Here is a 12,351-nt window from a genome sequence, read left to right on the forward strand (position 1 = left end):
TTAAGATTAAAGGTTTACATAGTCAAGGAAAAAATTCTCATATAATAGCATTTTGTGATTGTAAAATACGTATTATACAAAAATTTTTATTTCTGAAACTTTGCACTTTGTTCAGCATTTTATTTTTTAATAAACTGTATAGTTAACACTTAAAATCTTCATAATGACAGTTTTGAGCTAAGCAAACTAAATAAGTAAACTATTTTACTCTGAGCATTTTTTAAAATCTTGTAGGGCTTAGAATTTTTACTTTAGTTTTTAATATTTAAGTTTAATGAATTATTTAACTAATAAATTTTAATAAAGTTATTAAATTTAGGTTTAAAATTATTTTAGAAAGTTTTTTTTTTTTTGCCTTATACTAAGTTGAAATCATTATTAGAATGAAAATGTTAATACTGCTGTATTCACAAATTAAGCAAATCCCAGAAACGAGAAATACCTCCTCCCGCATATAAATGGAAGAATCCAAGTCATGTTTCCCCTCAGGCAGATCTGTACCTACAAACTTGGCAAGAGCTGTCAGTATAAGAAAGTTTAATCTGCAAACTAAGATTTTTTTTTTTTGTGGTGGGCAATCTGATACATTGGTGAACTCTAGCAATGGATAGTATGGAAGGAGGCAGGGGGATAGTTCTTAGCCCTTCTTAATAGCAAGAAAAGCAGAAAATACAAAATACATTTTTTTTGCTTCTCTTGTAAAGGTTGGGGAGTGATTGTGTTCACTACCTACTTGGGTACACTGAGGTCATAATTGCCTCCCATCCCCATCAGTTCATTATTAATATTTTTCCATTAAAAAAAAAAAAAGTTTAGATTTAGATCTTTCCAAGTTTTTCATCCAAGGCTTTGCATGTGGCAACAGGAAGTGATTATGATCCTGGGGTATTTAAGAGGTTTCCTAAATCTGCTAGAAAAAGTAATAACCATAAGATAAGTGAATTATAAATATCAATAAGACAGTGCTATTTTTACAACACAGAACATAATCTTAACATCATGTCCAGGTCTCCAAACATCTCAAATCTTGCCTGTTATACATCAGACATTACTAAACTAAAATAATTTTTCTTCCACTCAAAATACTGTTTCACTTGGACTACTTGCAGTTTGCATGAAAATACTCACTCACTGTAAATGTGATGAGCTAAAATGCCCAAATTACAGATAAGATATATACTGCCTGCTCCAGAGATTATCCACTCTGGAAAACTGGAGGGGGGGGGGGGGAGTGGATCAGATTTGAGAAGAGTGGCCAAAACATAGGCTCAACCTAACCTAAGATAAAACCTACCTTTGTTCAAGTTGTTGTTTGGTTTTTTTAGGAGAATTAGCAACTAAGGCCATATTGCTCCGGGATATGCGGTGGTCATTCCCTGACCTTTCTGCATCCTCTGTACAGGTCTAATCAAGAAGCATGTACTATGCACTGCTGCTCCTTCCCACCTTGCTACAGAGGCACCTCTTTGCTCAAGTAAGTCAGAAATAAACTTTGCTATTCCCCTTCCAACAGAAGAGCAGTTGCTGTTTGGAAGGGTTACAACCTATAAAACTCAGGCACCAAACAAGGCTGCTAAATATCACAGTCATGTTTCCATTTGTTACTGTTTCTTTAGATATGGAACTTGAAAGGTGTGGACACTGAAGAATAATCTGACCAATTAGTACTGTTCTTGAACTTTTCATGCAGGAGATCCATACTTTTTTTTTTGGGGGGGATTAAATTCTAAGTAGCATCATAAGATGTCAATTTTTAGGAGTAGAAGTTACCAATAGGCCTGTGGAAAGCACATTCATTAGAGTATCTTCCGAAGCATCGAGATGGCAGCTAAAACAAACAGTGAGAGGAAGAGGATCCAGTGCAACAAAGGACAACAAATCAAAGATATTATTAATTTGCAAGGACAAACACTTATGTACAATTTATTGCTGATACCTTGACAACATACATGAAAATTAACAAATATTAATTTCAAAATACAGTCTCACTTGGGAAAGTCCTGAATGCTATATTTTAAATCTATCCTTTCACTTAAACATTCATGTCAAGATGAATGATAGTTTCTTATTGCTTGGAAATAAATACAAGTGCAACCACAGGAAGTGACCAAGACTTACTGTAGTTATCAGTTTAGTCCTTCAGCTGAGTACAGAAATTACAGAGAACAATGGTGAATACCTCTTACATCTCAGGCATAATATTATAATCTGAAAACAGAAAAATGTGAAGTTTATCAATAATGTATAAACTGATTAACAAAAATTCTGCTTTACCTTTCACAGGTAAAGCACAATAGATAAGCAACATTCTAAGTTCACTAATTCTCAGTTAGAGAGCAATCCTTACTGGACTAAAATTGCACACTTTACAACAAACCATACAAATTTGTAGTGATGTTGTGAAACAATAAGTTTCACAACATCACTACACATTATTTGATAATAGAACCAACAGGTCTATGGATTTTTAAATAGATAACTTAAAATTCAGATTTTCATTGTGGAGCATGGGTGCATTTCTACACTTAACTCAATCAGGTTCTATCTGCACTATTTAGGGCATCACAGTTCAATGCAGCATCCATGATCTCCTGCTTAGTTCCTAAGGTATGAGAATAATGTGGATATTCACAGAACAAAACCATGAGATATAAAAATCAGAACTAACACGCTTAGTAGTTAAGTAATTAGATCCACCCCCATGTAGTTGCTCTTATGCACATTTTTCATCCACAAATATATAATGTATATTTAAGGGAGAGAAGTAGACTTGTTGGTAAGTGTTGTAGAAAGAATCAGTAAACTAGGTAAAATTAAATAGTTTTTACACTCCTCTAGACAGAAAAACCCAATTTTTTTTTTTTTGGTGTAATAATGTAGAAAAGTCCACCTTAGAACTACAAAGAATTTCTTGTAAAACATATGGATTCTGTTTCCCCAGTTGTATATCTCTCACCAACTGATTTGAATGGCCAGTGAAACATAATTAAGCACTTCAATCACAGATGGGTTCATAATGTTCCATCTGCAGAATTTGCAACAAAAAATTTCCTCTAATCAGATGCTATGACTTGCACTTGCAGTCAAAGTTAAATGTTTAAAGGTTTCTAAGACACCACAGTGTTTTTTTAACAAAATTTGTAACTCCTCATTGGCATGTTTACTGCAAAGAAACAACTGCATCACATTTTCAACATCTCCACTTGAACTTTTCTTGATTTGTACAGGATCTTACCTCTGAAGACAGTTCATACCATAAAAGACCAAACAATTCCTTACCAAAAACTTTATGAACAACTTGATAAAATGAGATTCACAAACCCAGGACACATGGATCCTTTTTGCTTTGTGCTGCCATTTTAATACTTTTGTGATGTGAACACACAAGAAAACAGTAAACGTGAAAAATAAAATAAAATACCAACAGCATTAACCCAGCAACAGCTGCGACAGCACACAAAACAACAAAAAATAAAATTGAAATTGCTGTGAAAATTATATAAATGTAAATTTTAATATTCCTTTAGTATAATTTTGACTTGATTGGCATCCCTGATTTTGTCAGAATTTGCAAGTTGTCCATAAAAAAAAAAATCAGATTGAGTTTTAAGTGTTTTGCATACACCAGTTTATGTAAGAGTAGGCTTAAACACTTCTGGATAACCATATTGTAAACAAAAATGAACATCACAGGTCAGAAATTATTTCTAGAGGGATGTAGATGTTTAATATTAATTTATTTTTTGTTTGATCTCTTATGTGTCATTGTTAGTTTGAAGTGGGTTAGTTAAGATTATAAGTTGCTAGTGGATAACTTAATTTGGATTAAAAGGTTTTGGTCAACTGTTGTTTCACTTTTGTTAGTGGACTTTACATTCTACTCCTCTGATCATGTAAGTGGAATTCTTATCTGAAGTCTTTCTGCCATTTTTTTTTAGTGCTAGTGCTCAGCTAGACACCAGATATAGCAGTCACTGATATGACAATTTCTGAATGAATGGGCACATCAATTAATTTTCCACAATACTAAAAAATTAAACACTATCAGCATACAATATTATTGATTTTATTTGCAGATTTATTGTTGACTTGTCTGCAATCTGATTCACACAAATCATGCATTTGATTTCAGAAATTCAATCAAGTGCAGGTGGATATAAGTCTTTCAAATCCTTTGACCATTTAAAAAAAATCTTTAAAACAGAATATTTAAAAAACATCACTTATTTAAAAGTTTTACACTTAACTTTTAGAATAAAATTGTAAACTAAGTTTAAAGCTATTTTTGCTATATCTACTTAAGATATTCCACAGAATGTGTGCATTTATATGCTTATGAAAAATATCTACTACCTGTTGTGATGATTTTTAATCTTGCTTTAATTTTAATTTATAAAAAATAAATTAAAATAATTTAAAAATTAATTTTTTGTATATATCCACTGTACTGCCAAGATAATGAATACATTAAGACATGCCCAATTTTAAATCATTTATTGCATTTATTCCAAACATTTCTTGGTATCATGGAGACCTGCATGTACTAGATGTGACTTAGGTGTGTGCACTCTAATGGACTAAGGTGAAAAATATGGGTGAAGTAGGAAATGGAGAAAAATAATAAAGTAAAGGAGAAAGTTAAATTAACATCAACTTTTGTTAATTTTAATGAGGAATTTGATATAAAATATTTCTATGCTTTATATGAGAAATTGATGATATTATAAAATGGAAATGCAACGTTACCTTTACTCAACAGAAAAGTTCCAATTTATTCAAAATCACAGTATGGTTTGATTGATCATGTTCCTTGATTAAAATGTGTAGGTATTAGCATTTAATTTTTAAAAAAGTGTGTAATATTTGAACTAGTCCAATTATATTCTGTAGTTCACTATTTTTGTAGAATGTTCACAAAGCAACAGTTTATATAATTTGAAAACCTGGACACTTGTACTATCCATCTTTTTTTGGCACTTTTAATTACCATTACCGTTTTTCAACCCTTTTCACATGCTATTAAGATTTTTATTAAATTGAAAGAAACATAATAAATATTGGATTAATATAATAATAATGCTCTCATTAATAAAATTTGAGTAATGTTGAACCCACACAAAAGAGGTATTAAATACTGTAACCAGCAAGGAAAGTAGATGAAAATTAAATAGGAATTTTTTTGTCCTCAAGGCTTGTCATATTCTCTCATGTATGTCAAGCTAGGGCTTCCTACTTAGCAGTGCAAAACACTGACAGAACTTCAGGTGACACAGAGTAAAGTGGACCAAATTACAGTGAAGTCCAGTCATTCTGCAATAACCAGTTCCCCCTGCTTCCACCTTCACAATGGTGAGACTGCTCCTAGTAACCCAATATGCAAGTCCTAAAATGTTGGACCTAATATACTGGAGGCAACATCCAGGTAAGCAAGGGTCAAGGTGTGGCATCCCATCACACAAAGTAATGCCACCCATTCTGTTACCAGGCAATACTTAGTGATAGATGACCCTCATTAACCAGTGCAATATCACCACTGTGCTTATTGGAGGCTTGAAATGGTGAAACCCAAGTTTAGTCTCTAGAGCAAAGCTCAGGGAACCCCCATATCTACCATCATGCAGTATGATTGATATCTTTTGAAGTTATGATGGGCATCTTAGTGAGATCCAATCTTCTATACATTAAGGTACAGCTCTAAAAGAGTGGTTTGCAGGCTAGCTGCTAGATAATGCACTTGACCAAACCTACTATTTGTAACTCTACAAGGCATCCAGATCAACTATTGTATAATTTCATCCAAGTTATTTATATGTGGGGGGGGCATTGAGGCCATGTAGGTATACCCAGCTCCTTGAGCTGGGTATATTTTTGCTGTGGGCAGGGCATACCATATCCAAAAGTTTTTACTTCATACATGTCCCCCCCCACCCTCACTTTTTTTACTACCAAATACAAACTAATAGAACAAATCTTCCAAATACTTCTCATTCATTTCACAAATATACATGGTCTCAGTTGCAATCTCAATGTTTATTAACCCCACTTTTTCTGAAATGATCCCAGTTATTGGTTGATTCAACTACTGCTCATCTCAGTTGCTCTAATTATTCACTGTATGATTCCTTTCACTTTAGAAATGGTACTTGTGCATATTTCTGCTCTGATATTCCTCAGAGACTTGGTAATTTTGAATCTCCCATCTTCTCTGGCTTAATCTTTCAACCCTATTCTGTCAATTTCATCTTTGCCTCTATCAATCTCCTAATTCCACTAATAATTGGAACTCTGACTTCCTTTCTTTGAAACTAAACTACATTCTCCAGTCCAACTTTCCTAACAGGGAGTTAAATTTCCTTGACAATTTTAAAGTTCACAACTCCAACTTGCTTCAGTTTTCTAGTCAGAGACCCAGCTGGTTGAGATGTAGCTTTTGAAATTACTAATTAACCATGTACAGATTGTTCATTTACCTACCAGAATACTAGATAATCATAACCACAAAGCCAATATGCTTGATCTTTTTCTTACAAACCACCCTTTCCAAGAACACAGATGAGATAAGTGATCCTCCAAGGCACCTCAGATCACAACTTAGTGATAGTGTCTTCTCTAATGGAGCCTTTTTCAGCATTGTGTTGTTTAGCATTACAAGAATGCCAAATGGTATGATGTACAAGATTTTTTTTTTTTTCTCTTTGATTGGATTACTGTTTTAAAGGTTTCAAAGATGTCAATGTTTGTTCAGCTCAAGTCAGTACAATTATTCTTGTAGGGATGAAATCCTTCATTCCACACTCCACCTTAAAATCTTGTTCTTTACCTAAACACCTTGGTTTTCCAAGGAATGTGCTAATGCTGCTCAAGATAAAAATGCTGCATATCACAAATGGATTGCATCCAAATCTCCAGGTTCATTTTCTGCCTACACCGAAGCTCAAAAATTGTAAAGCAGTTATTAATCAGTCCAAACAAAATTTGAACAGGATAAGAGTAGAAACTTTCTTTTTGTCTAAGCAGTAATCAAACATGGCAGTAACTCCGCCATGGACGGTCCCAAGCCCGGCTGCGAAAGGAGGAGGGTGGTCAGCCTGCTGAAATGACCAGAACCGGGAAACCGGGGAAACTAGGCAAGAAACCGCATGAAATTCGGAACAAGCTCTTACAACAATGTTACCGCATCCGGGGTAGCCGATGCGCCAGCACTGGGGACCCGGGGTACTGGTGTGAAGTGGACCACTGGCCACAGAACAAGCTCTTATAACAATGTTACCGCATCCGGGGTAGCCGATGCGCCAGCACTGGGGACCCAGGGTGCTGGTGGGAAGTGGATCACTGGCCACAGCAATAAGCTTACTACGCCGAAAAGGACAATTAACATTGGCGAATGGAATGTTCGAACGGGGCACCACGTTGGACAAAAGGAAATCATTGCCCAAGAACTACTTAGGTGCAAGATATCAATCGCGGCATTATCCGAATTAAGGCTCACCGGGTCTGGAACGATGATCATCCAACCACCAGCACCTAACGAAGCGGTTATGCTATTCTACTCTGGTGGTGAGAAACGAGAAGCAGGAGTGGGCTTTATGGTCGATGCTCAGGCCACCAGTAGTGTGATCGCTTTCCAACCAATATTGGACCGCCTGGCAGTCCTTACTGTCAAGGGCACCATCAAGACCCATATTATCTCTGCCTATGCGCCAACTGAGACTAGCCTGGACCCGACCAAGAATGACTTCTACAACCAGCTCCAACATACGCTGGATTCAATTCCACAGACAGAAGTGATCATCCTCGCAGGGGACTTTAATGCCCACATTGGCGTGGACAGATCTGGTTGGGAAACAACAACGGGCAAGTTTGGCCATGGGAAGATCAATGACAATGGACTACGTTTGTTGTCCTTTGCCATCTAACAACCTGATCATTGGAAACAGCCATTTCCAGCACCCTCAAAAACATCAACTTACATGGCAAAATCCATCTGGCAAGGACTCAGCAATCCTGGACTACATTTTGATCAATGCCAAATTTCGCTCATCACTCATGGACGTTCGTGCCATGAGGGGACCTGATTGTGGATCTGATCACTACCTCATCCAGGCTAAGGTGCATCTCAAATTACGGCATGCAAAAAGATCATCTCGGTCAGCCAAGCTGGACTGGAGGCAGCTAATGAATGCTGCCAATAAACAGGCATATCAGATCGCCCTATCCAACCGCTTCGAGATGCTGGCCGTGCCCGAGGATATAAATGAAGAAAAGCAGATCTCTGATGCCATCCTGGAATGTGCCAAGCCCCTATGTCCACCTGCCCGACGTCGAACGCAACCATGGATATCAGACGAGTGCCTCGACCTCGTGGACAAACGGAAACAGGCAAAGTTGGTCGACTTTGAACGGTACCGGCAGCTAAACCGAGAAGTCCGACAAAGAATGACAGCAGAAAGAGAAGCATACTGGAACCAAGTGGCAGACGATCTTGAAGTGGCGGCATCCAAGAACGAGTACCGCACTCTATACCGCACCCTCAGATGTCTGAGTGGAAAGACCAAATTGACTAGTGACAACATCAAGAATGCTGATGGGACCTTCGTGCAATCACCATCCGAACGCCTGCAACGGTGGAGTGAATTCTTCAAAGCTTTGTATAATCACGACCCACCTCAGGGACCGCCAGCAACAGCACTCTCGATCGACCCCCCTGAGGTCTCCATGGTCGATGTTGAGCCTACAGTAGAAGAAGTGAAAGCAGCCATACAATCCCTGAAGAATGGCAGGGCACCAGGAGTGGACCAAGTCGCCACAGAAGCGATCAAAGCCGGGGGAGATGTACTGCTTCGCCGACTACACTCACTCCTCAAAACCATCTGGTGCACTGAACAAATTCCGCTAACATGGAGGAAAGCCATTATCGTACCGATCCACAAGAAAGGTGATAACCGGGACTGCAAGAACTACCGTGGCATCAGCCTCCTTTCCATCATCGGAAAGGTCTTTATGAAGATCATCCAGTCAAGACTGCAAAAACATCGCGAGCAAACCAGTCGAGAAGAACAGGCAGGATTTAGACCCGGGCGAGGATGCTATGATCAAATCTTTGCCATTTGTCAGCTGATGGAGGAGAGGATCCGGTGTGGACAGCGAACCGTCATTGTTTTCATTGACTTTAAGTCTGCTTTCGCCTGTGTCCACCGGCCTGCCTTATGGAAACTACTAGAGGTTGAACATGTACCTCGAAAAGTCATCACACTCCTCCAAACTGCATACAACGGTTTAACCAGCCAGGTGTGCATCCAGAATGATTTATCTGAGGAATTTACCATCCAAACTGGAGTCCGCCAAGGGGATGTAGCCTCCCCGCTGCTTTTCAACATCGTGGTCGACGCCATTATGAGGCAAGCATTCAGAAACAGACAGGGCATACAATATGACAAGGATCACTATGTGACTGACCTGATGTTTGCTGATGATAGTGCTATCCTTGCAGGTAACGACGCTGAAGCCACGGACATCCTCTACGACATTGCCCGGCCATACGGTTTGAAGATCAATGCTGGTAAGACAAAGGTCCTGACAACAGATGGGTCGCAAGCCACCATCTATCTCGAAGGCGTCCAGATCGAGCAAGTGCAGGACTTTAAATACCTTGGGTCGCTGGTCCAGGAGAAGAAAGTTGCATCCACCATGGAAATCCACAGCAGAATTGGACAGGCGGCCACTGCGTTTGCCTCGCTCAAATGGTGTCTGTGGAAGAGGACCAACATTTCCACAAAGACTAAAATCAGACTCTTCCGGACTTTGATCCTGCCCATTCTTCTTTACGGATCGGAAACATGGATTTGTCTCAAGTTAGATTTGAACAAACTTGAGGTATTCCAAATGCGATGCCTGCGCCAGATCTTGGGCATCTCTCTTCGCGACCGCATCACTAATGATACCATCCGCGCCAGATGCCAACAGCAACCAACCATTGCCGACCAAATCCAGAAGCGAAGGCTTAGATGGTTTGGCCACGTATGTAGAATGGGCACGAACAGAATACCATCCACACTCCTTTGGAGACAACGACCCACCCAATGGAGCATCCAACGGACCGCGCCTAGGAAAACGTGGGCCAAGCAAGTGGAAAATGACTTGAAGAGCCGACGTCTCGACCTTAACCAGGCCAGGACTGACGCCATGGATCGTAAGGTATGGAAGAACATCACAGAGCAAGTCCGAAACCCTGCGGCACCTACAGCAGCATACTGGTTGCGTGGCCAACCGCCTCCCCCAGCTGCCAGCTAAGGACCAAAGAAGAAGAAGAAGAATCAAACATACTGATCTCTTGCCAAAGGCTGCAACTTTTGCCAATCTGTAACTCCTGCCTCTGTTAAAACCTGATGGTTCTACTGCCACCTCAGCTTAAGATAAAGGCAACTTACTAGCATCCTATTTTTCTTTTAACTCTTGTATCGACTTGATAATACCACCTCCTAACATTCCCAGTACACTCTACTCAGTGTCTCATGTCTAAAGGATATCATAACAGTTTTGAACAATCTTGATAGTGTTCCAGGTCCTGATGGCATTTCTCAACTTGTTCTCGAAACCTGTGTTCACTCTTGTTCCATATCACCTTTTTTCACTGGCTTTCCTTCTGCTTAGAAATCCAGCCAGTTTCTAAAAAAAGGGTGATAAACCCTTCCATCCAATTATCATTCTATTTCACTTCTTTCTTTCTAAAGAAAGGGAAAAATTCATTAATTGCCAACTCTTAAACTATCTTGAAACCTTCAATCTGATCAGTAGGGATTCTATCAGTGTCGATCCACTGGCAATATACCGAATTAAGTTACCCATTTATGGATAAATTCAATGGAAGTTTGTTGAAACTCAAGCAGTTGCTCTGATAGTAGTTGGCTAACTTTCAACTTGTTCACTATTGCTGGTGTTCCCCAAGGTTCACTTCTTCTCCCACTCTTTTCCTCTAGTATATGAGTGACTTTCATTGACTGGAAATCGTATCCATAGTTTTGCTGATGATAGCACAGCATTCTACCTTCCAGTTTGAGAAACCTTGCCGTATACGAAAACAGCTTAAAATTCTTAATGCCGATCTCCAGCTAATTCCACAATGGGACAAAGATACTTAGTTAATTTCAATCCTTCTAAAACTCAGTACTCATATCTTGCAGAAAGAATTCTTCTGTTCCAAGGCTTATCTTTGATGACACTTTTAGATTTCTATAAAAAGGTCACATCTCTATTAGGAATTACCCTGACTAATCTCTCTTGGCATAAGCATATCACAAATAGTGCTTCCTCTGTATCTAGAAAAGTGGGTTCTCTCAGCAGTACTTCAATTCTAAGCAGCTACTCTGTAAAAAATCTCAAATCCAACCCCCCCCCCATGGAACTTGGAAGATTCCCACATGTGGGGCAGTGCCTCCATAACCTGTGATTTTGTTCCTCTTTCTGCAAGGAAAAACACTCAAAATCCATGAAGAAATGGTCACTGTTTATGGAGAAGACCACAGAGGTTAGTGTTGTTGCACATGGTATAAACAACTCAAATGTGGAAGAACCTCAGTGCATGAAGAAATCCCAGGACACTCAGCAACTGCCATAACAGAAGAGTGTGTTCCAAAAATTGAGGAATTAATTTTTGAAACAACAATCTTAATTTTTTTCAGATTGTTGTGTTACCATCAAAGAACTAGCTGCAGAACAAAGCTAGTGTATGGTCTGTAGAGAACATCATCCATCAACACTTGTACACTCCCAGTACACTTGTATAGGGCACAGCGTGCACATGAAATGTTGTCGATGTGCCAGGTAAAGCAAGGAGTTCTCTTTCACAGTTAGTCACCAAAGATTCATCACTATGATCCCAAGACTAAGCAAATGTCAGAACAATGCAGAATCACCTCCTCCCAAAAAGGCAATGGTGCAACCAAGTGCTAGCAAAGTGATGTTATGTTTTTTGGGATCAGCATGATGTAATACTAAAAGATTACCTTCAAAAGGGCTTTACTGTGACTGAAGTATTATTCCAACCTTCTCATAAAGCTACATGCTGCTATAAAAGGAAAAAAAGATGGGGAAAGCTGTCAAAAGGTGTGCACCTACAATAATGCTCCTGCACATTCCTTGCATGCTGCAGCGAGGTGTGCCAATGAATGTGGGTTTGAAATATTGCCACATCCTCTGCTGATTTCCCAACCTTACACCCTCCGATTTCTCCCTCTTTCCTGTCCTGAAGTCCTTTCTTTGTGAAAAACACTTTGCTGCTGAAGTTGTGGTATGAAGGATAGTCAGAATTACTGCAGAAGTGTATTGAGAAGAGACAAAAGTGTCATTTTGTCT

General features: G+C 38.9%; 2 protein-coding genes across 2 annotated transcripts in view; one reads left to right on the forward strand and one right to left on the reverse strand.

The window, feature by feature from the left end:
• The window catches only part of LOC150081701 (uncharacterized), a 127,379-nt gene that overhangs the window by 87,253 nt on the left and 27,775 nt on the right, over positions 1–12,351 (forward strand). The window lies entirely within an intron of this gene.
• LOC150081702 (microtubule-associated protein 1 light chain 3 gamma-like) overlaps positions 2,096–12,351 on the reverse strand; it is a 72,838-nt gene continuing 62,582 nt past the window's right edge. The window contains exon 5 of the mRNA XM_090379562.1: positions 2,096–2,208. The gene's annotated coding sequence lies outside the window, so the exon portion shown is untranslated. The remainder of the gene's footprint in view (positions 2,209–12,351) is intronic.

This window comes from Mastigoproctus giganteus, chromosome 8 (genome assembly GCF_048544385.1).
Source record: "Mastigoproctus giganteus isolate SK-2022 chromosome 8, ASM4854438v1, whole genome shotgun sequence".
Taxonomy (NCBI): Eukaryota; Metazoa; Arthropoda; class Arachnida; order Uropygi; family Thelyphonidae; genus Mastigoproctus; species Mastigoproctus giganteus.